The sequence below is a fragment of the Meriones unguiculatus genome, chromosome 17 (assembly GCF_030254825.1).
Source record: "Meriones unguiculatus strain TT.TT164.6M chromosome 17, Bangor_MerUng_6.1, whole genome shotgun sequence".
NCBI lineage: Eukaryota > Metazoa > Chordata > Mammalia > Rodentia > Muridae > Meriones > Meriones unguiculatus.
In genome coordinates this window covers 78549778-78574648 of record NC_083364.1, presented here as the reverse complement: position 1 = coordinate 78574648, position 24871 = coordinate 78549778, and the positions used below count along the sequence as shown (strand labels likewise).

The following is a 24871-nucleotide window of genomic DNA, read 5'->3' as shown; positions in this document are numbered from 1 at the left end:
TGGCTTTTTACATACCACAACTACGCTCAATGCAGAGACATTTTTTTGACCATATAAGAAAGCAGCTTTTAAAAAAATAAGACTTCATAAACATGGAGGCTGATATAAAGTAGTAGAAAATGTTCACCAAGAATTAGAAAGTTTTTTTGGGAGGAAAAAGTCCATAAAAAGCATAAATCTCAATCTCTTGCAATAAGCAGGTAAAGATTATGTTTAAAATGTGTATATTTATGACATATAAAGATTACTTTGAGTTATCCTATTTTAGTAAGAACTTGTTCTTTTTCATTTTGACCAAACTAGAAGCAAAGAAAAATAGATACTCACATTTCAATTAATTTGAAAAAATAAAATTAAAAACAAATTCTTTTCTTTTTAGTTGATTCCTTTTCCTTTAAAACAACCTGATCTTTGAGTAAGCATTTTTATCATGATATTTGAATCAGAGAACAAAGTTTAACGGCCTGAGGACAAGCTCCTAGGTAAAGAAGAGCATAGAGTATTCTGGAGGAGGTGGACCAGAGGCTTACAGCACTTGTTGTAAGCCATGACAACCAGGCTTTGGATCCAAGAACCCACATAACAACCCTGCAATACCTGAGAACCCATCTCCAAGAAAGGCTGATGCTGAGAAATCGCTCTTGTTAGGCTAGATAAGAATACAGTAGTCAAGAAGAATGTCTGCATCAAAGAGACAAGCAGGGAGTAAAGAAAGGGAACCACAAACACACACACACAAGCACATGCATCTGCACACATGTGCATGCATACACTAACACAAACACAGGCACACACAAATAGATTACAAACAAATGAATAAGAAATCCTACTGTAATTGTCTAGTTAGCTCAGCTGGTTATGCCTTTGTCCCCGTGAAGAGCCATTGAAGCAGAGAAGGAAATGAGTGGCTGGTCAAGTGTCAGCTACTGCTGCAGTTATCTTGTATACAGAAGACATGAGTCAGAGCCTGTGACTCCATCGAGACTGACCTTAAGTCCTAGGTGGAAGGCGATGTGGAGATGGGTAGTGCCAGTGTAAAACCACAACCTCGGACCACAACTCCGAGGGCAGGGCTGAGTGAACAGGGAGTTTTACAGACTCAGTAATAAAGGCTCTTGCTAGAACTATAGGAAAAACTGAGGTGATTAAGAAAAATACATTACTGGATACAAGAAGCTGCTGTCATTAAAGACGCTCACATCTAAAGGACCCCTCTATCTGTTAGGAGTCATTGTTCTACTCACTGAAGATATACTATTGGTTACAAACCACAGTTGCACCTCAGAATGATGACATTCCAATGGTGGGAGCTGTTCAAGCCAAAGAGTTCTTTACTCCTGTGAAGAGATGTGATAACTGCTTTATCCCATGAACTGACAATTTACAGTCACATTTTCAACGTGAAGGGTGTAAAAATGCAAAGGAACATGCACTTAAGAGCCAGGCTCCTTGGAACAGCTGATTTCTGCTCTGCAGAGAAGAGGATGACCATTGAGATGAGTCTCTTAAAAAAATGTATTTAGTTATTTATTTATTCACTTTATATTCTAATTGTAGCACCCTACATTTTCTACTCCTCATACCTCCTGCCCTCCCTCTTCCCCCAGCTCTCTTCCCCTGCCCCTCAGAAAAGGGGAGTCCCTCTCCTGCTAACCCATCCCAGCATGTCCAACTAGAGTCTTAAAGGGTGGGTTGGTTCTCAGCAGGTGTCGCACGTACACAAGGGCAGGACACACAGTGAGCTGCACAAGGGAAGGCCAGGAGCCTGGCAGCAGAACCCAGAGGGAATAGGAAGATGAGTCAGCAGAGGAACCAGATGAGTGTGCCTTTGAGGACATGAGAGGACAGGCGGCTGCAATAGTGTGCGTTTTGAGGGGAGGCCAAGATTGTCAGCAATGAATAGCTCTGTGGGATTAAGTGGCCCCAAAGTTTTGAAAGACTCTGGGTTGGAATGTTGTTCACCCCCTTCTCTCTCTCTCTCTCTCTCTCTCTCTCTCTCTCTCTCTCTCACACACACACACACACACACACACACACACAAAGACACAGGCAGACAGATAGACAGACAGACAGAGAAACAGAGACAGAAGTTGGAGAGAGAGACGGGGACAGAGACACAGAGGGGAAAGTGGTTGACAAAGGTTATTATCAAGAGGAAGAGACTGTGTCCCAGGCCAGCCAGCTGTCTCAGAAGTCCCAAACAGATGGCTGGGGAAGTACTTTGTGTCTCTGCTGAGTGATGGCTGAAAGGATGGTGGTGAAGTGAGACCTCAGGCATGATGGAAGCATGCTGGAAGTGAAAGATTCCACTGGGTGTTGTGGGCTCACAGTCATGTGAGGCATCTGGATAGACATGGCCAAGACCACAGCCACATCACCATGACAGTAGACTCTTGTTTCCCTGTGAGGTTCAGTTATTATCCCAACTGGGAAGGTCCAGAGTCAAAGAGGTTGAGAGTGGATCTGTAAGCAGAACTGTTTGAGATAAAGAAATATGCTTTGTTTTTATTTCTCTGTTCTCACACTGGAACAATTTCCTCTCAACAACCAAAGCAGACTTCAGTAGATCCCGTTTAGGACAAAGGTGCAGTCAATGTGAAATTAAGACATGCTTGTTGTTTTGTTTTGCCTTAAGCGTGCTCTTTTGGGTTACTGCGGCTTAGAACCACTGGGGATCTAGCCTGTGGCCACCCTAAATATTACGCTGGAGTTATGAGGGCTCCAGACACTAGCTGAGAAATGAGGTGACAGCAACAATGATTCAGACCAATCACATGATTACAAAGCTGGGGTTTTGGGCAGGGCTCCAGGTGGTTGGGGCCTGGCTTGGGGAGTCTAAGGAACCAATGACATGGAAAGGGCAAGCACTAGGCCAGCCTTGAACAGCCTTGACATCAGGGACAGGAGGATCTAAGTAGTTGCTGGCTCCAGGGCTCTCCAGCCCACACTTTACTTCACCAGGGTTTCTGAAGGACCTGCCAGCAAACTTGGCCTTGCTGCCCAGCTCTGTTCGCCCACCTTCTTGGCGATGTACATAGGGTTGGTCAGTGTGAGATCATCTCCAGCCACCTGGATGCCTGTGCTATTTGTGAACTTCTGCTGTGCTTCCTAGTCGTCCTGATCAAAGGGATCTTCAATGGACACAACTGGAAACTCCCGGATGGAGGTCTTGCACAGGTCAGCTTCACATCTGGAACCTGTACCTGCTGGGGTAATCAGGCGACTTGAAGTCCAGGTCATACTTTCCAGACCTATAGAACTCAGAGGCAGCCACGTGCATGCCAATGACAACCTGCTCCGTGTAGCCGGCCTTGGCAATCGCGGTCTTCGGCAGCTCCAGTGCTTCTTTTTCCTCAGAGTGTTATGTGCAAATCTGCCTTAATCCCCTACATTGGTGGCATCCTTGCCGCACTTCTCCTTGATGACATTCTTCAGGTTGTGGTGAACCTCAGCTCCAATGCGCATGGCTTCCTGGAAACATCCCCCACAGGGAGGATCATGAACTCTTTCATGGCTAGCTTATTGCCAACCTGAGAACCGTCATTAATCACGTTGAAAGCTGGTACCTGCAGTATAACTTCAGGGTTGCCTACCAAGTCAGTGATGTGGACGTAAAGGGGAACCCTGTTTTCCACAGCACCAGCTCTGCAGACAGCCAGGGACACTCGCAGGATGGCGTTTGCACCAAATTTAGGTGTATGTGCACTTCTGTCCGTCTCGATCATCAGCTTGTTGATCTTTTGCTCCACAATGTCCAGTTTCTTGCTAACTAGAGCAGGTGCAATAGTTTTATTAACGTGCTCCACAGCCCTTGAGACACCCTTTCCCACGCCCTTGAGACACCCTTTCCCATGTAGCACACCTTATTGTTGTCGTGGAGTTCTAGGGCTTCGTGGATGTCCGTGGAGGCACCACATCTGGGAAGAGACCTTTTTCAGTGTAGATCAATGTCAACAGTGGGATCACAATGAGAGGCAACGATCTCTCTGGTCTGGAACTTGAGAATAGACATGGTGAATTTCTGGCCATTGGATCGTTGTGCAGGAAAGAAAGAAGTTTCTGCAGACATCAAGGAAAGCTGAAATTAAGAATTTGAAATCATGAGAAAATTTTATTCTTTACACTAAAAGGTACTCAGTTATAAGTTACAAGTGCAAATATTATAGATAGATAGATAGATAGATAGATAGATAGATAGATAGATAGATAGATAGATAGATAGATAGATCTTCCATGTTTACAGTCTTTTTTTTTCCTTAGATTTTTATTTTGTTTTCCTGACTGCAAACCCTTCTGAATTTTTCTGTTTGTGGTTCTCAGCCAGCAAAGCTACATGCGCATCACCCAAATCCAAAGATATGGACCCAAAAGACCTGCAGAGTTGAGAGTAAAATATTTCTGTGAAGCTTTTGAAAGATGGGACATTGGTTGTTTTAAGTTGTGCTTCTCTTTGTGTTCACATAAGCATCGGGGACCTAAAGAAGACCAAGGAGGTGAAAGAACACCAATTTGAGAATATGTAAAACTTTTATTTATGTCTTTCAAACATTGGGATTTTGGAAGAATGTCTCAGTATTATTTTTATTACTTGTATCAGCAACTTTTTAGTTAGTTTCGTCTTGTGAACAAGTCTCCCCTTTCCAAATGCTTGAAAATAGAAACAGTATTGAATTTATAGATGCTGTGCGTATTTTGATTTAATATGCATCTGTACTTATGATGACATTTACAAAATAGTCAAGATAAAAGGCTAACAACTAATAACAGAGTAGTACAATTATAACAATGTGCTTTAATAAAATTGCCATGTAACACAAGGAACCAGACCACTGCCATGGCACAAGACTGTGCCACGCTGCACAAAACAGTGTGCACTTTGAAAATTATGAATGTTTTCTTCCTGGAATTTTCCATGCAGTACTTTCAGACTGCAGTTAACCTAAAGTGTCTGAAAATTCAGAAAGTGAGAACCATAGGAAAAAGCGGGCTTGCGGATTCTGCCATTCTTTTGGTGAGATGCATTTCTGCCTTTATTAATGTTTAGCACTCTTCTTATTCAGAGCCTGCTGTGAGCGTTAGATCTTTATTACGTTGTAGATGATACATGTTCTGGCTAAAAATGAACTCAAATCCTGACTCACGGAGGGAGGCCTACCGAATGCAGTCCTCCTATGGAAAACCCAACCACCTCTCTCCAAGCGCACTGACATTTGTCATTACCCTTTGTTTACAGTCTCAAGCCGCTTCTGCCCAAATCCATTTGTATTAAATTTTCAAGTTAGATTTTGTGAGGCGCTGGATCCAATATGCTGCAAACACCCAAGCAGATGGCATCTATGCATTCCCTTTCTCCAGTGATGTTTGTCATTAATATTTTTTTAAGTAGGGGTGGTGTGGGTGAAGGAAGCATCAGGTTTCACTGGCATGGCCTGCTAGACCGTCTCATCACCCTGAAAACTTGTGGGAAGAAAAATAGACACTGGTACAAGTTTAGCCCTAAAGATAAGCTAAAAGATTGTTTTTTTTTTTAAAGAAATGGATCTGAAACACCAGCTGTCCCTCACATTCTTCACCTCATATTATCTAAAGAGGTGCCCCCTCCCACTTTCAGCAGCTCTAGCCAGTAATATTTGAGTCGTTTTTTTTTATCCTAGCTTATCCTTTCATCTTTGAAATGAAGCCAAATTTTGAGTCTATTGGTTTCTCTGCTTTGCATTCAACATCCCCATTTCCCCTGCATGCAGGCAGGGATTACAATCTCAGGGCCCTGAATTCAATTCTAAATAGCTGGAGCTCTGCAATTCTTTATTCTTTGATATAAAGTTGTCACTTGGCTGTTTCAGATGTTTTAAAGTCAGCTGGTCAAGTCGACCCTGGTGCCATGGGCAGAGGCCCCATTACTCAGGTACTTCATGTTCTTCAATGAACTCACTGTGAAGCTTTGGTTCATAGCATCCCTCATCTTGTTTAGTGAGTTGAGAGCAAACTGTACTTTCTGGAATGCATTCTCTCTCTCTCTCTCTCGCAATGTCTGAATGCATCCTCTTACTAAAATATCAGCATATTTTGTGCTGTGTTGCTATAGGTAAATCTGTGAGAAGATGAGAAACTGGAAAACACGTCCCTGTGTTAGCTGAGAGCATTTTCAGAATCCAATAGAATATTGTGCTGTTTGCAAATTTAGACGGTTCTAGCAATATCTGGATAAATCCTGTTTCTCCCCTCAGAAAACCCTGATGGAAAAATATTTTTGAAAAAACACTAGTACTGCCATTAGTGATTGTAAGCAGCCTGTGTAACTCCTTGGATGTACTTGTATGTGTCGTTACTTGTCTAATGAGACCAGTCCCTGGTGCTTCAATTCCAGTCATCTCTGAAGCATCCTGGTCTTGCCTGAGCCTATGAACTTTGCTCTATGCAGTCTTCTCAAATCTTCTCACCAAAAATGAATTTTATAATACTTGACCTTTTAATCTAGAAAATCAAATCCCCTTGTAATTAAATTAAACTTTCCATGGGATGAACCCAGCTATCAAATGTCATCTTATCTTCAGTGGCAGAAGCTGAAGTCGCAACATCAGACACTGTAGACAAGGAAGTCAAAACAGATCATTAACACTAGGCTAAATGCTTCTAGACAGTTTTACAATGTCTTCCTGTTTAGCTGTTGAAAATAAGCTGTCAAAAACTATGTTGCTGTCTGCCCACAGAGTACAAAGCAATATACTAAATACATTTGCTTTGAAGAATGTCTGGACGGCTCTGATAAAGACTTAACAACTTAATATGGACACATGGATACTGGAGCAAATGAAAGTGCTTTTTCTGAGACTTGAATCACCAAGACTAAGCATGCTGTGTTATGTTTATAAGGCAACCTTTGCTAACAAGCACTAAGGGAAAATGAGAAATGACCGATTTGAATATGCTGATTAAACATTAGAAGAGAGAGTGTAAACTGTCCTCAAATAATAACATGTGTTTTAAAACTTTAACACTTCAAAATGGACTTAAGAGAACCTATAATTAATAAATGAATAAGGTTAAACCATAATCTTCAAACTGCAAAACTCTGCTTTCTTGCCTATGAGATGGGAGAAAATGTTTCCCCGCTGTATGTCACAGAGGGTGCTAATATCTAGAATATGTAAGGAACAGCAAAAACTAAGCACTAAAGAAACAAGACCACTTAACACTATGCCAATGAACTGAACAAATAGCTCGCAAAACAAAAACAAAATAAGAGAAACACAAATGCCCAACAAATATCAATCCCCTTTGCTATCAGGAAAACGTAAATTAAAATTTCTTTGAGAATCTATATCACTTCTGTCAGAATGGCCATCACTGAGAAAACAAATGACAATAAGTGTTGCTATGGGTGTCCAGGGAAAGGGCTTTTACTTAGCTCTGTTGGGAATGCAAATTTGTGAGGCCTCTATGGAAATCACTGTGGAGGTTTCTCAAAGAGCTAAAGAATAGACTGTCTTATGATCAAAATATGCCACTCATAGACATGAACACAAAAGGGTTTCTCTCCTACAGCAGAGATATTTGTACAACCATATTTATTGATGTGTTATTCACAATAGCTAGGAAATGGTACCTGCCCTCCAGGTGTGGCTGATCCTCTCCAGCACTTGAGAACCACAGTTGGTATAAACGACAGTTGTAGCTGAGGTCCCTTGAGCTCCACAACACCTTCAGTTTTCTAAGTCACTGTATGACTTGTGCCACAGATCTCCTTTGTTGTTAGATTGTAATCAGAGAGAATTTCAATGATGTGATGCTTGACCAAATCGGTATGTAAGCAAGTATATCAAGGACCCCTCTTTAATATCAAGTGGGAAATGCTGAGAAGATTCTGTGGACTTCCCAAGAGTCCCTAGAGCAGTGTTTTTCAGCTTGTGGGTCATGCCTTTTCACAAAGGTCGCCAAAGACCATCAGAAAACTCAGATATTTACATTAGGATTCGAAACAGTAGCTAAATGAAAAACATGATGTAACGATGAAAGTAATGTTATGGTTGGGGGTCACCGCAACTTGTGGAACTGTTTTAAAGAGTGGCAGCATCAGGAAGGTTGAGAACCACCGCCCTAGAGTACATGGTGTGCATAGTAGCAAACCTACAGACACATTTGCATGTTGGGCTCCCCTCTTATCCAAATTGCACTCCTGCAAGCTCACTTCTGGTCTTGGAATCACCTCTGTCTCCAATGGACTACTGCATACAATCCTTCCCTCAGGCTCTACTCTTGAGACAACCCAAGCTAAGGAATCCAGTCAGTAAAAACATGTCCTGGAGAGAGTAATTTTTACATTCAAGCAAAAATCAGCATAGTACATTAAACAAAGAAGCTGATGCAGCAAGGGCAGGTGGTGAGGTATGGAAGGGAAAGGGAGTTTTGTTCAGAATTGTATCCAGTGTCATCATATGACAAAATGAGGGTAGCACAAGTCCTGGCCATGTCTTCATGTTCTGTCTAAATGCGTGGCTGCACAGACGTCAGATTTGCTTAGACAGATGTCAGCAAGAGTTAAGGTCCTGGAACTGTTGATAGGGTACTTGAAGGATCTAAAGATGTTCATGACTGGAAAAAAAAATTATCTTGGCTAGTATACAGTATATAATTAATCGTTCCTTAAAAACAGATTGGGCTTTTTTCCTGGGTACCTTGAATGTAACTTTAAGCCTTTAGATTGTGCTAATTTAGATATGTATTTTTGTCCATCTGGAGGCTTTATACCAGGCCAGATCATTCATGCCAGTGATTTGTAGAAGAGACCCATGGGAACCTTGTTATTAGTTTGGCCACTGCAAGAGCTGGAGAAAGAGAGTGCCCATGTGCTAAATCAGTAGCATTCCCAGAACTGAGCCCCAATTAAACTCAGGACACAAGACACAGGGGATGCTAAACGTCTCTGATTGGCATTACCCAATAGCTGTGGTTACTCATAGGTGCCAGAAGAAACAGGCATTGTCTGTACCACTGCACTGGACTCAGGCAACTGGAAGTTGCATAGGTGGTGTCTCCCAGACCTCCTCCAGTTCCCTTTGGTCTCTGTTGATTTCCATCTGTGATTTAATCGTCCATCACTGAACATGATGTCTTTTCAGTTTTGAGGTTGATCTTTGCATCCTCCACACTTGACGTCGGTGTCAGAAGAGAACATCTTCCTGACTTCACGGGATGTCATAAGCTTTTAACTTGCATTTATAAGAAGGAAGAGAGGGTGAAGTTAATAGTGCACTTTTTTTTTTTTTTTTTTTTTTTTTTTTGGCTACTGATGGGTAGCAGCCTCTGTCTTGTGTCTAACAGGACAGAACTATCTCACGACTTTCTTCTAAAACAGGTGCCAGAGTCTGATAAAGCAGAACACAGAGCATAAATGGGGTAACCCTTGTTGTAGAGTCATGATTTAAATATGATTGGCTAATATCATCACTTCTTCAGAATTGTGATAGTAATTTTGGTTCCGGAAGTATTATCACCTTTTTTTCCTCAAAGCCAGGGCTGGAAAAGAGGTTAGACTGGATTAGTTATGTTCAACGTCTGCATAAAGCTGCTGATTGCCATCTTACAACCTAGAGGAGACGGGTTTCCCATTTAGATTTCTGTAATTGGTTATGAGAATGTATTTAAATACTGTAAAAATCCTTTCACTGTTCATAAAGCAGGAAAAAAAACCACCTGTGTTTAAATGTGTATTCATCAGTGAGTCTCACAGCAGGGGCTGTGATAAGGTAATTCATTTGTATTTTTGGTCTTTCCAATGTCAATTTCATGAAGTCCTTGCATCTAAAATGTTGCTTTTCTGTGTGCTCTATATACAATGCCAACTAAAGAAGAGTTAATGCATCTCACAATAATGAGTGATCTGTGAAGTAATTCAGAGTGACAGGACACAACAACAAATTAAATTTTATTCCTGAATTGTTTACTGTCTAAGTTACCCTGTGTTGTGGTCAGGATTCTGCTTAAATAGCTACTCAAAAATTTACAAAACGGTTTAATGCTAGATGGGCAAGATTAGAAGAGAAGATGTACAAATGTATTAGAAGAACTGAGGCAGAAAATATGTAGCATCAGCACTGATTTATAATGTTATCTTAAAGCAGAGAATAAAAAATTTAAAACTCTAAAACTCATCTTCTGGATACTAATTTCTATATATCCCCATTCTCACCTCCTTATATATATGGCATAATATGTATGGCACTTATATAGAGAGATGGCTTATATATATGGCACACATACATATATGTATATATATACATATATATGTACATATATTTATATGTACATAGAAAAGAGAGATAGAAGATACCCTTATTTGGTATCCTTCTCCTGAGAGCAAACTGAACACAATGACTTGCTTATAAGGGGTGTAACTTCTAAGATTAAGTGTGAAAAATCAATGAGGTCAATAAACTCATGCTGTATGTGTGTGGTGAGGGAGCCCTTCTTTGGCCAATATTGCAGTCATCTGCCATGTTCTGTGATGTATTGTGAAGGTTCTTTCAAGGGTGGCCTCCATGAAACAGCTTACAAAAAGACACTTTTTACCCAACATCTGGTAAGCAATGGAATTTTTCCAAACATCTGTATGAGTTTAGGAGAAGATCCACTCTCAATCAAACATAAAATCACTCTCAATCAAACATAAAATTTACACCTAGTAAGTATTGTAGAGCCTGAGGATCCAGAAAAAAAAAAAAAACACATAGAAATGAGAGACAATGAATGTTATTCTCTGAGGCCAACAAACTTTGAGATTATTTGTTATGTTAACCATAAGATATTAGTATACCTGAGCATGAATTTCAGCTTTGTTCCATTCTAATACTGTCATTATTCACTTGTTATTAAAGCTATTTATACCTCCATAAGAGTAGTAGCTACCTAATAATATGAGAACAAATACAGAGAATTTGTCCATATTAGGAGGCAAGTGTGTATTCATTTTATTTCCACTTAAGCTCAGGGCTTATGTGGAACTGTAATACCTATGACCCACACACATCTGGCAGCGCTGTCTATACAGATACTGAGCCAGCTTTTAATGATGACACCTCATCAGGCAATTTGAAGAAAGAAAGAAAGAAAGAAAGAAAGAAAGAAAGAAAGAAAGAAAGAAAGAAAGAAAGAAAGGAAGGAAGGAAGGAAGGAAGGAAGGAAGGAAGGAAAGAAGAAAGAAAGGAGAAAAGGAAGGAAAAGAAAGAAAAAAAGAGAAAGCAAACTGTTACAATGAGCACTTGCTTTCTAATTAGCACCAAATGCTTAACAATTGTCACCAGATTTATAAATCATAATTGTAAAAACCAAATACTTAGCCCCAAGTATTAAGAATGTGATATAAAAACTGATAGGTGTGCAATGTTGAATGATGCTGGCATTCACTCTGATACTGAATTGAGGATAAAGGTCAGTATGGGTGGTAACCAGAAAATAGAACAACAAAAACTTACTCTCCTTAATATGAGTCTTATACAGTGGACTGTTTTCTCATCACAGCCTTCTAAATTCAGACTGCTTTATCCACAAAGTAAATGCATTGCATTAGTGAGACTACTATCTTCCTCCAATATAGTAAATATTAATTAGTAATATTTTATGTCTATAATTACAATTTAATAAGCACTAATTCAAATCATTGGCGTTCTTGAAAATCAAGCTACATATAATTCAATCTGCTTCTGCCTCAGACCCTCTCTCAGGCATTTCTTTACATATCAAGCATTTTCTTTTATAGTTTAGAAAAGAGGTAAGTCATCTATTTGAGAGAAATATAAATAGCCAAGATTAAGGGAACAGTCAGGCTAGGGTCCCCCCAACCTAATTTAATCTAGGGCTTCTAGAGTTCCAGAAATCTTTCTTCTGGGGTAGGAAGACATTTCAGGAGAATGTGATAGACTGGCCACCCTTGCCTAAGAAATCTGTAGTTCCTTGCCAGCCAACTGCAGTAACCTCAGCTTGAAGTGATAAGGACACTGCTAAATTTGCTTTAATTAACGTCAAGTCCCAGAGTAGTAAATCACCATTAATTGTTGAGTTTGGTTTTTGGAAATAACCTCGCCTCGTCTTTTTGGCTGTCAGTGGAATTTGGCTGGGAAAGTCTCCCACTTGTGGAGGCCCAGCGGCTCTGTCATTATCTTTCTTGTCATTAGATTTTGTATGGGTGGGAGATACCCTAACAGTTCCATCATTCTCTTTGCTACAGTCCTAACAAAATCATGGCATGGCCAGCTCTTTGTTCAGTCAATTACCTATTGGACCGATTACTGCCAGAATTATTAGCTAATTTTTGTAGGAATCTTCACAATGTTCACATATGTTTTCATTATTAATAAGGTTCTTAAGAAAAAATCATTAGATTTAAAGAAAGAGAAAAATCTACATAATCAGAAATAACTATGATTCTTTACTCTATTTTCCACATTTTTAGAATATTGGTAGGACACCCAGAGTCTGTTCTCTTTTCTCTCATCTGCCTATAACGTAAAATGCATTTTAGGGGTTGGAGATGAGTGTGTGTGTGTGTGTTTATATTTGAAGTTCTATTTACAGTAACGGCATTTCTTTTCTTCTGTTGCTGTTGGTTTCAATTTCCCTCAAACATGCTAGCCTACTAGGCATGCACTCTACTGCTGAGCACTTACCCAGCCCCAATACATTATTTTCTTAAAAAGAAAAAGAAAGAGGTCAGTTCTTGTGCTGGTTAGCTTGGCATCATCTAGCTTTTCAAAGAATTTCACTTCTCAACTGACGAATACTTTGTTGGCTCCTTCCTAACTTCTGAGGGTCCTTTAGGCATCCTTTTTCAGTTCCATTTTGACGGGCATGCTTCCCCTGGGTGGCTTTTTTCTACTTTTTAGTTTGTGTTGTCAGTCCTGAGCATATTAGAAATGCATAGGTCAAATCCTGGTCTGCACTGATCCACGAAACTCAATATTTTCTTTTTTTTTTTTTTGTTTTTTGTTTTTGTTTTTGTTTTTGTTTTTTTGTTTTTGTTTTTTTTTTTTCAATGCAGTTTATTCAGGAACCTTGAACAATCCTCAGACCCCGGGGAAAGCCAGCCCACAGCTTAAATAGCCTCTGGGTAGCCAACCCAGGCGTGCCACGTGGGCAATGCAGATAGGTCCACATACATGGAAGCAAGCCAGATCCTCGGCCTTAGCCAAATGTGGAGTTGTTCGTGACAGAGAGCACTCACCATCGGGAAGGTGGAAGGCAGAAACCAGCTCCATCTTTAAGGCATAGCATTCCGCAGCTCTCTACAGTTCCCCCTTTTTGTTTTAGACGCATCAGGCAAGAGTAGAGACAGATGTTCATTTAGGTGTCATCCACCCAAAGAGCATCAGACCCGTCCAATACCTTTTTCTCAGAGGCGGTACCTGGGGCATCAACCCGCATGCAATCAGACATGCTCTTCTCTGGGTCCAAAGCGGCTGACCCTGAGTGCAGTGCTTAGCCTCGCATCCTGAGCGTATCATTTTAGCTTTTTATGGTATCCAACCATGCTTGGGGAGAATGTCCTGCTTCAGTGGCTGTAAAGGCCTGAATGATCATGGCTGCATCACACTGTTGTGAGACTCTAATCTTGCATATATACCACAGGCAAACCAAGGAGACCAACACCAGAAGGCCTGCTAACACTCCCATGCCCGGCCATTCCTTCAGATGATTCATGGCTGCAGCAATCCATGTTGATAATCCTGTGGCTAGTCCTGCGTCCACTCTGGTAGAATTTACTGTGACAATGGCCACTCTCAGCTGCTCCATCGTAGTATCGAATTCTCCAGTCCAATTACCTAAAATATAGCTTGACAATTGTTTAGACAGATTTGCAGCACAGGAAAAATTCTCATGTTGTATGCTAGTGACACAAAGTCCAGCATACTTTCATTGACAGCCAGGTTGAGCGATTTGCCATAGGGTATCAATTTGCTCCTGCAAGAGGTCAATCCTCTGATTGAACACCATCAAGCTTCCTTTTAGTTGAGCATTAATTCCTTTATGTACAACTAAGGCATGAGCTACATTGGCTAAATGATTATTCAGGGTCTGAGCAGTCTGCCTAGTATGACTCATGGCTAATGCCCTGGTGGTAGCTCCAACAGCCGCCAATGAGATGGTAGTAACAATGGTGACTGTAGTTCCAAGATCCCTTTTCTGTCTGAAGAGAGTCATAGCGTGAGGGGCATCAATGGGCACAGGCACCCAATGAGGCATGCGAGTAACCAGGGCATACCTAAATGTACTAGCATTCCAGCATTGGGCAAAAAAGCAAGTATCATTACCACAATTACTTGGCTCTATCTGGCTAATAATGAATAAAAATGGGGGATATAGACAAACAGGTGTGGGCTTATAGGAAATATTATGAGAAGCCTTAACCCCTCGTTGGAACATCCTGCGTCAGTTCTAGAACTAGCAGTGGTGGTGTCCGAGGTCTGAGTAGGTTCAGGAGACCATTGCGAGACGTGCTCCATGCCAATTGACTAACTCCATGTTTTCCTCCAATTTTGAAGGTCATTTAAGGTTCTTCGCTGCCTGCCGGGTGGCTCGCCGTGATCGTATAGTGGTTAGTACTCAATATTTTCAGTAATTATGTTCCTTTGATATATTTAACCACAGGTCATTTTAGATTTCATTCAATGTAAATGATTCAAAAAAAGCATTATTGATCAGTTAATTCATGGATATCAGGGAACTGTGTAGTCTTCTCACTGCCTGTAACCTGTTTTAGTTCTTAGATTCTCTGAGAAATGTCTGACCTAGGTCAACACACAGAAACAAATGGTCTTCTTCATACCTTATATTGCCGCTAGGTCAATATGCTAAGCTACCACATTAGGAATCTGGCCAAGATATCAGGTCAATCTTCAGTTAATTCTAGCAGAGCTCGGGAAGGGATGACATAAAGAGACTTGGGCTGAAAGTCAGAGCTCATGACACTGACATCAGACACTCAGAACAGACAATTCAGTAGGCCTCTTCTTCACACCCATTAATTCAGCAATAGGGAGACGGTTGTAGGAAGCTCTTTAATCTTTCTACTACTGACATTCTGTAAGCTGTTCTTAATGTCTACCAGCATCAGTGTACTGTATAAGGACTTTAGCAGAACAGGAGCAACTTCAGTGTATAAAATGTTAGCCAGTCTGTTTATTTACTTTGTTGTTGTTGTTCTAACAACTTATGGTATATAGGGCTAATTCCAGAAAAGGAATTAAGTCACTAATAAAAATAGAGAAGAAAATAATCTATGAACTTGTAAATCACAGTGTCGTGCCTTCTATCATCATGACAAAACACTTGAGGTAAACAACACAGTAAGAAGAAAGGTTTATTGGGGGTCCTTGAGGATTAGAGATAATATGACAAAATCTAGAATCATCTAGTAGATGGGTCTCGGGGCTGATTCCTTAATAAGCTGAGAAAACCCATTCACTGTGGGTGGCACCATTTCTGAACTGAGATAGCAGATGTATAAACTGAGAAAGCAAACTCAGCAGCAGTATGCATTCATTGTTCTCCTCTGGGAAAACAATGTGACCAGATGCTTGAGGCTCCTGCTACCTTGACTTCCCCACCCACAATAGACTGCACCTTGAACTAATACGAGCCGATAATAAACTCTTTCTCTCTTAACTTGCTTTTTATCAGAGCATTTTATCACATCGACAAAGGGACAAAACCAAGATGGAGCCAATAATTTGAGAGTTTTGTCATGTTTGCTTTGAGCCGGTGTTGACAATCACAGTGTTGGGGAGCATATGGTAGAAGAGTCCTTCGCTGCTCACTGTGTGGCAGCTGGGGAAGAGACAGAAGGAGAAGAAAGAGTCTATGCAAGAGTATCTGTTTCCAGGGCATTCTTGCAATGACTTAATTTCTTCTAACGAGGTCTCTTCTCTCCAAGGTTCAGAACCTCCCAGTGGTGGGACAGTCTTGGGACCAACTGTTAAACACAGGAGCCTCTAGGAAACAATATAATTCCAAATTGGAGTACACAGCATCTATTAAGTTACCATGGGAAATTAAGAATCTGTTTTTCTTTTTCATCAAATGTTGGCTAAACAAACACTTTTGTTTTGCTACAGTAACTTCTGAGTGTTTTTCACAATTACTACATATTACTCTCAAGAAGCAACTGGAGTCTTAAAATCTTTAGAATCTTTAGGTTCATTTATCCTTCAGCTGTCACTATCAAAGCCTCATTTGTGCAAGGTCAAAACACACAGCCAGTTTATTGTTTTCTTACATGGTTATGACAGAAACCACAGGAGCAAAGAGGATTGAGAGGGTGTAGATTGTTTCATCTGCTTCTTCATCAGCCTATCAGAGAAGGAAGGATTCCTGCCCCAAGGCTATGAGGGTGTCAACTACATAGCACTTGGCACAGGGAAGATGAACTAGGCATCAGTTAATTATAGCCTATTGGAGAAGGACAGTACATGCTCTGGCAGGTCACTTGGGGAAAGTAATCCATCAGGAGCTTGCTAGGCCAGCTTTACAGGACACAGATTGTAGAGTAGCCTGATTCCCACAGGAGCTTATGATTGACTTGTCTGAGCAGTTCCCCAGGATGACAGGAAACCGCGAGCCTCTGCTCAGACACATGAGGATTTATGGTTCTTCAACCAGGAATAGTGTGAGGAAGGGAGCATCCAAGAATCTCCATTTGCAGCAGACCCCAAGCAATCAAAAACACTTACACTGAATTTCTGTCTCTGTCACATAGATGCAGGAGGCTCCTGTCTTTTTATGATGAAACTTTACAGGATCACATTTACATACAACTGTGGACCTTTTATCTGTAAGAAATATGACTAATTTCCCATAATAACTTGTCAGAAGATCACACAGCATTTAATGAGGAACATCGAACAATGTCCAAAGAAATCTTGTTTGGCTAGAAGGAGCTAGTTGTATTTTAGATCTTTTCATTTTTAAGCTTTTATAATTCTTTATTTTCTTACTGACGGATATTTATCAATAACATGGATTTTATGAATATGTGTCCCTTTTTCTGATTTAATTTTCTCTTTTGTCCTGAAGCCTTTCTGTCTAGGTTTTTTTTCCCCTCACTTGTGTCTGTGTGTGTGTGTGTGTGTGTGTGTGTGTTTGCAAGGTTAGACTTGGCTCTTCTCTTTGTTTTTCAGTAGCTTTCATAGTTCAAATTCTTATTCATGACTTTAGGTTTGCTCTCCTCTTTTGCATATGCGAATGTGCTTCAAAAATGGTAATTCAATGGATCAACTTATAAATATTAAGGGCACAAATTATAACACATTTAATGAAAAGTAACTGCACAGGTTGCTATCAAAATGCTAGTTTTCAATGAATGTTGCGGCGTATTCTTTGGGAGGAATACTGTTTCAGTGGTTGTTTCTGTTTGTGTGGTACTTGTTTCAGCATCATGGGCAAGCTGGAATGGCTGGTCATCCCACTCAGAGCCTCCCATGAACTTCCGTTTCAGAAGGCCGCGCATGCAGAAAAGATGAGTGGCATGCTACACTGTTTGCTAACTCTCACACATTTGCTCCCATGAAAAAGATGTCAACCACTACAGAAGTTCTGCACCCCTACAGAACGACAGAACACAGCCAGTTAAGCTGGGTCTCCACGTGTTGAAAGGAGTTTCATCACACTGGAAGTGCAGCTCCAACTTCCAAAGGATTTTTTTTCCTAATTTGTGAGACTCTGACATGAGGATGAACAACAAATTGCCCTGGATCAATGGGAAGGTACAGATGTTCCAAAATGTGAACATAAGCCCATACGTGTGATTACTGCTGAAAAGATCCAAGTTAAAAAGCCAGGTTCTACTTGAGCAAAGTTTGGGTATATACCTAGCAGTGGTATGGCTGAGTCTTGAGGAAGCACTATTCCTAATTGTCTGAGAAAGCGCCAGATAGATTTCCAGAGTGGTTGTACCAGTTTACATTCCCACCAGCAATGGAGGAGGGTTCCCCTTTCTCCACAATCTCTTCAGCATGTGTTGTCACTTGAGATTTTCATCTTGGCCATTCTGATGGGTGTAAGGTGAAATATCAGGGTCGTTTTGATTTGCATTTCCCTGATGGCTAATGAGGTTGAACATTTCTTTAAGTGTTTCTCTGCCATTCGATATTCCTTTGTCGAGAATTCTCTGTTTAGCTCTGTTCCCCATTTTTTAAGTGGATTACTTGGTTTGCTGCTTTTCAGTTTCTTTAGTTCTTTGTATATACTGTATATTAGTCTTCTGTCAGATGAAGGGTTAGTGAAGATTTGCTCAACCATGTTTATAGCAGCTTTATTTGTAATAGCCAGAACCTGGAAACAACCCAGATGTCCATCAACGGAGGAATGGATACAGAAATTGTGGTATTTTTACACAATGGAATACTACTCAGCAATCAAAAAGGAGGAAATCATGACATTTGCAGGCAAATGGTGGGATCTAGAAAAGATCATTCTGAGTGAAATATCCCAGAAGGAGAAAGACAAACACAGTATATACTCACTTATATAGACCTATAAGATATGTTAAACATAATGAAATCTATATACCTAAAAAAGATAATCAAGAGAGCAGACATGGGGTAAGATGATCAATCCTCATTTAGAAAGACAGATGGGATGTGCATTGAACATATGACAGGAATCTACTGAGCACATCTGAAAGACTCTAACTAGCAGTGTTTTCAAAGCAAAGACTCATGACCAAACCTTTGGGAGGGTACAGGGAATCATATGAAAGAAGGGGAGTTAGTCTGATGGGGAAAGGATAGGAGCTCCACAAGGACCAAATATATCTGGGCACAGGGTCTTTTCTGAGACTGACATTCAACCAAGGACCATGTATGGATATAACCTAGAACCTCTGCTCAGATGTAGGTTGTGGTAGCTCAGTAAACAATTGGTTTTCCATAGTGAGGGGAACAAGGACTATTTCTGACAGGAACTCAATGACTGGCTCTTTGGTCTCCCCACCCCCCCAAGGGAGGAGCAGTCCTGTTAGGCCACAGAGGAGGGCTTTGTAGCCAGTCCTGAAGATACCTGATAAAACAGGGTCAGATGAATGGGGAGGAGGTCCCCCCTATCAGTGGACTTGGAAAGGGGCACGGTGGAGATGAGGGAGGGAGGGTGGGATTGGGAGGGAATGAGGGAGCGGGACACGGCTGGGATACAGAGTCAATAAAATGTAACTGATAAGAAAAAATAAAATTAAAAAAAAAGTCAGGTTCTGGCTATCATGCAGCTCAGAAGCATCTTTCCTGTCGCAGCTGAGTCTCTGAGGACAGTGGTGTAAGCTGACCTCTTAGGTGACCTATGGGAGGGACCTTTGTAGAGAAGGCTCTTTGAGGCCTCCTGCTGCAGGCTGGCCAGCAGGGGGCATCAGTACTCCTACAGAGGGACAAGTGGCCATGACCGGTCAACAAGATGCTCCAGAAACTGCAGAAAACTATAACTGATGGGGAGAGATTTCACACGTGAGAGCACTGAGACCACCCGGTGAGAGGCACGAGTGATCTGAAATCACCCAGCAAATAGTCTATCACAGATATAAAAAAAAAATAAGTGTCTGATTTTTTATCTAAAATAAAACAAAAACAATATTCTAATAAACCATCATTCTTAAGAGCCATTTTAAAAAATGCTGTATAATCCAGATAGAGAAAAACATAGATAGCCTGAAATAATTCTTTGTTTCTAATGGTAATGATATCTAATGTGTTTAACATTTTAATGCTTCTCAAATTCAAACTTGCACATTGTTCTGCACAGACCACCTTGTTAAGATGTTGAGGTCTGTGCCCTGGCACTTTCTTACAGTGTCATCCAGGAGCTTGTATAAACATATACAGATAGGTGAATTGGTATCAGGTCCTCTGAACACACTTCCTTCTGGTCTCCACTTATGATGTTCACCGTGTTGTATTGAATCACTCGTATCATATGACCTACTGGTTTTTCCAGGAGCTATTACTATGATTTTTTTTACACGCTTTAGTAGAAATTTACCAAGACCAACTTGATAACCTTATTTAGATGTGTCAACTGCCCTGCAAATACTAATTAAAAAAAAGTAAAAGGAGTGTTGTTTTCCAAAGAGCAGAATTTGTTTGTTCATAAGAAACACTTTCTTCAGATGTGGTTCCATTTTCTGTCTTTTTGGAAAGAGCAAACAGCATCTTGGAAAGTGTGTACTCAGTGCTACTGTGGAGGGTGTGTTCATTTCCTTTGATGGGGATGAAGGGGAAGACCTGTATCCAGTTTCCTCTCCTGTGTGTGCACAGCAGTGTGGCACTTCTGAATGTGCTTTCTGACTTCCATTTTTTTCAGGGAGCTGACAGCTGCTTGGGCATCTCTCTGTGCACTGTGCATTCATCTGCTACCTTACAACAGGGGCTGGTTGATTGGTTACTGAACAATGCAGTCTATGATTTGGTACTCAGCTCCTGCCTCACTTCCACTAGTCTATGTTACCATAACAAAAACGATCCAAAAGACCACACATACACACAAGGTTGGCTTTTCTGACCAGTGGGCTTCTGCCCTTAGTTATGAGAAGCTCAACTCTACGTGCTGTTTGGATTTTCATCCAAATGCTGACAATAGATTATTTAAATTTGGAGACTTCATCAAGACAGTAAAGATGATAACTTAAGATTGAAACATAAAATTATAATTGTAATATACAACATATATAATATATAATAATAAAATCTATTATATAGTATTATATAATATATAATAATATTATTATATATAAAATTATATAAATAACATAATATTACCCACGATATATTATATCACTATATAATGTATGTTATATAGCATATATAATATAACTACATATTATATATAACCATGTACTATATAATAATATAATATATATTATATATATTAACCAAAATGAGATCCTAGGGTTTTACCCCAACCTTGCCTAGCTGTGAATAATTAACAGGAAAATGTGCTAAGATTTTACCCTAATTCTTTGTGTGTGTGTGTGTGTGTGTGTGTGTGTGTGACTTAGATTATCACTCTGGATTGACTTCCCTTTGCTAGCTCTCTTGTCTTATTCCTCCTTCCCTTCCTCCTCTTCCTCAGCATCTTTCTCCTCCTCTGTCTTCTCCCTTGAGTGGGGGCCTGGATCTCAGCTGGGGTCCTGCAGCTCAGCGTCCAGAAGGAGAACAGAGGTTCCGTTTCTCTCAAAGGCAGCTAGAGTGTTCTAAGAAGAGGGCCAACTGTGCTAAGCCAGGGCATGGAAAGGATCTTCCACAGAGTGGTACAGTTTAGCTCTTTTAAAATAAAATCACCAGTGGCTCCTGAACCCCAGAGCAGTGACAGGCAGGTAGCTGCCTGGACAGGGAATCTAAGTTCATGTGTTTAGAAGCAATACTCTCCTCTGAATCATTGAATCTCAGAAGGTATTGAACTGAAGGGGGGTCAGGTATGCTTAATGGTCCTATCACAAGAAGGAAAATACAATACTTAATTTTCCCATGGGGTGTGGGAGCAGTCTTCAATTACAATTGAAGGTTACTGCTGGGCTAAGATCCTTAGCAGGGTGGGGCATTTCTAGAAATTACTAAATGCTTGCTGGAGCAGTTTCCTTATGTGGAAGGGGCTAGCGTATAATCTTCTCTGAAGACTATGTGACCTCCTTATAAGACCTGGAATCACCCAGATCAGGGGAGACTTTTAAAACCCCACTAAGTAAGGGAGTCTAACATCATAGACCAAGCACAAAGGATATCTGGAGATGACAGACTTCATCCTTATCCAGCAGAGCCTCTCTCCATTCTTTCTTTTCTAATGAAAAGTTTCCTCATTATAGTTATTTCTTGAGTCCATGAAGATGTGCTAATTGGAAGAATTTACAGTCATAATTTTAAAATACAGGTCTTTTTGGTGGAGTTTCCACAGCTTGTATTCATGTTCTTATTTAATACTATGTATAGTAATTCAGTAGCTGATGTGTAAAAAAGCTCCATTTCCTGAAATATGTTGCTGTACCTCGATTACACAATTACTTTTCATCACAACAATAGTAATTCCTCTAAATGGCTTTAAGTGTGCTCCTTCTGTTTGGGTGTTCTGATATTGTCCCTACAACACTTATCAAGCTATATTTCTATTTCATGTATGCATTCTCCACTAGATTATAAACTCTGGGGACAAGATTAGTGCTAATAGTTTTGTTGCTGTTCAGTCATGCAGCCAGTTGAAGGTTTTTTCGTAGTGTAGCTATTTGTTAGACATTTACTATAAGAGATAAATAGTATGCAAAATATGCATGCCCAGGATCTGCCTGAATTTGCTTTTCTGTGGCTGTGATAAACCACCCTGACAAATCAATTTATGGAGAAAAGGGCTTACTTGGCTTACAGATTCCTGTCTATCATCGAGGTAGTCAAGGCATGAACTCAAGGCAGGAGTTGGAAGCAGAAACCAGAGAAGAATGCTGCATACTGGCTTGCTGCCAGGCTCATACTCTACTACCTTTCTCTTATAGCCTAGATACCTGTGCCCAGGAGATGCACTGTACAGAGTGGCATGGCCCTCCTATAGCAATTAACAATAAAAATAAAAACATGGCTATAGGCCTAACCAATCCATAAATTCTTCAATTAAGGGTGCCTCTTTCTGGGTGTGTGAGGTAGACAACAAAACTAACCAGAACAGGATCAAAGCACATATTTTCCACTGCACTAAATTATGCAATCATTGATCTTATGGTCTAATAAGGCAGGAGGGTATTAAATCACAAAATCAAACATATATGATATATAATGATTAAATGTGATGAAAGAAGGTACATGGTACCACGAGATTAATTAAGTCTAACTGACAGTGCCAGTGTGGGGTGGTCAGAAACAAATCCTTTGAGCCAAGTAGCCTCTGAGGTGAAACATGACTCAAGAGTTCCAGGCTGGTGAGATGGCACAGTGGGTGAAGGACTTTAATTGGAGGTCCTTCCCTGCAACTCACACAGATATGGGAGGAGAGAATCAGCTCACAGAGTTGTTCGCCAACCTATACCTTCCCCACACCTGTTAGTGAAAGCATGCACACACACAGTAATAAGAAATGGAAAAGATGCAGAAGGTGGAGGAAAGGAAGGATTGAGATGGGAGGAGGGAGGGAACCACAGGGGGTATACAAAGTGAAAAAAAGTGTAATTAATATAAAAAAAAAGAAATGAAATGGTGACTGATAGTTAGTTAGTCGGTTAGTTCATTGGGTAGAGCTGGAGTTAGAAACAGAGCCTATCAGTAAACAAAGGAGAATGTTCAAAGGGACAGTATAGTCAGAAGATTGAGAAGAGGAAGCTGCTTTCTGTTTGCTGAAGGAGAATGAGAAAGAGGAACAGTGAGTAAAGCTGTGTAAAGAGATGAGGAATGAATCATGGAAGACACAGAAGCCTGAGTATGTTAGCTCTTACCTTAAGAAGAAAAATCCAGTGGAGACTTTTCATCACAGGACCCATGTAATCCTTTATTTGAACTTGTTCTGGCTCCAGCCAGGAGAGTAAATCAGAGGACCAGACTCCATATCAAGATTTCCTGAGGTAGCTGCTGCAGCAAACCAGGTAAAGAGTGGCCTAGTTTAAGATGGGGAAAGGACAATGGAGCTGGAGCAGGGCTTGCCAGCCTGATGAGATGAGGATGGGCTCCTGTGGAAGAATGTTACTTAGGATTCTTTCACTGGGCCATCGTCTCCAGAACACCCTCAGAACCTGGTGCAAGCAGAACATACAGTAAACACTTTATACAAACTATCAAATAGAGTGAGGAGAGGAGACACTGAGAAGCAAATCTATTCTTACTGGTTGTTAAGTTGAGAAAAAAATAAGACTTATTTTGGGGCTAGAGAGATGACCCAGAGGTTAAGAACTCTTACTGGACTTGTAGGGGACCCAGACTTGGTTCATGTCACCCATGTGGAAGATCACAACCTTCTGCAGCTCCAGTATTTCAACTTCCATGGACACTGCACTTACATAGCATAGAGACAAAGAGTCAGCCAAGACTCATAAAATAAAAAATAAATAAATCTTCTTTAAAAAGTATTTCGGTAGGGACTATGCAGCACTATTTGAAATTCAAAGGCCCTTTGCTGATCTTTGAGAGAAAGTAATTTTCAAATTGAATGCAAAGTTTAATTGTTCATTTGTTTATTGCTTTATAGAGTAGCTACATCCAATGCCAAGTTTTAAAACATGCTGAGGCCTGCTCTGGGCTCTGTGGGGCAGAGAGCATGGGCCCTTTAATTCATTTCACATTGGTTATAGCACAGAAAAGGGGTAGAATGAGCACAGCAAAGGCACCCTGCACTGTGATGGAAATGCTTGTTTACCCTTGCATCGTATGTGCTCAGACCTCACACATTTATACAACACACACACACACACACACACACACACACACATACACACTCTCTTTCTAACTGGAATCATTGGTAAGAAATGCATGATGCTTTGTTCTATATCAAAGGATCTGCTTTTGACCACCAATCTGTCATATCCACTGTTTATAATGCACTTAAGAGACAAACGGTTAGCTCCCACACCCACGGATATGACAGATTCAGAGATCTCTGACCTTTACTCCTCCCCAGATGTGCCATTTTATGAGTGAGATCAATCTCTATTTTTCCTCATCTGTCTCCAACTGTTGACCCCTGTCCCTCTCCAGCAGCTGTATATCATTTAATTATAGATCTATCAGAACCTTCCAATTCATCAATAATCTGACCTGAATTCTTTTCTTTTTAGTGTTCAGATTCTGAATTGAGGTTCAGATTCATCCTATTGTGATGGCACAGTTTTTGTCATCAGCGTTCATAAAGAGGGTTTTTAAAAAGATTTATTTTA

The 24871-nt window shown here is 40.5% G+C and overlaps 1 pseudogene; it reads right to left on the bottom strand.

Annotated features, from left to right (window-relative positions):
- Positions 1 to 2949: 2949 nt before the first annotated feature.
- LOC110556318 (alpha-enolase-like) lies at positions 2950 to 4048 on the bottom strand (annotated as a pseudogene).
- Positions 4049 to 24871: the final 20823 nt, after the last annotated feature.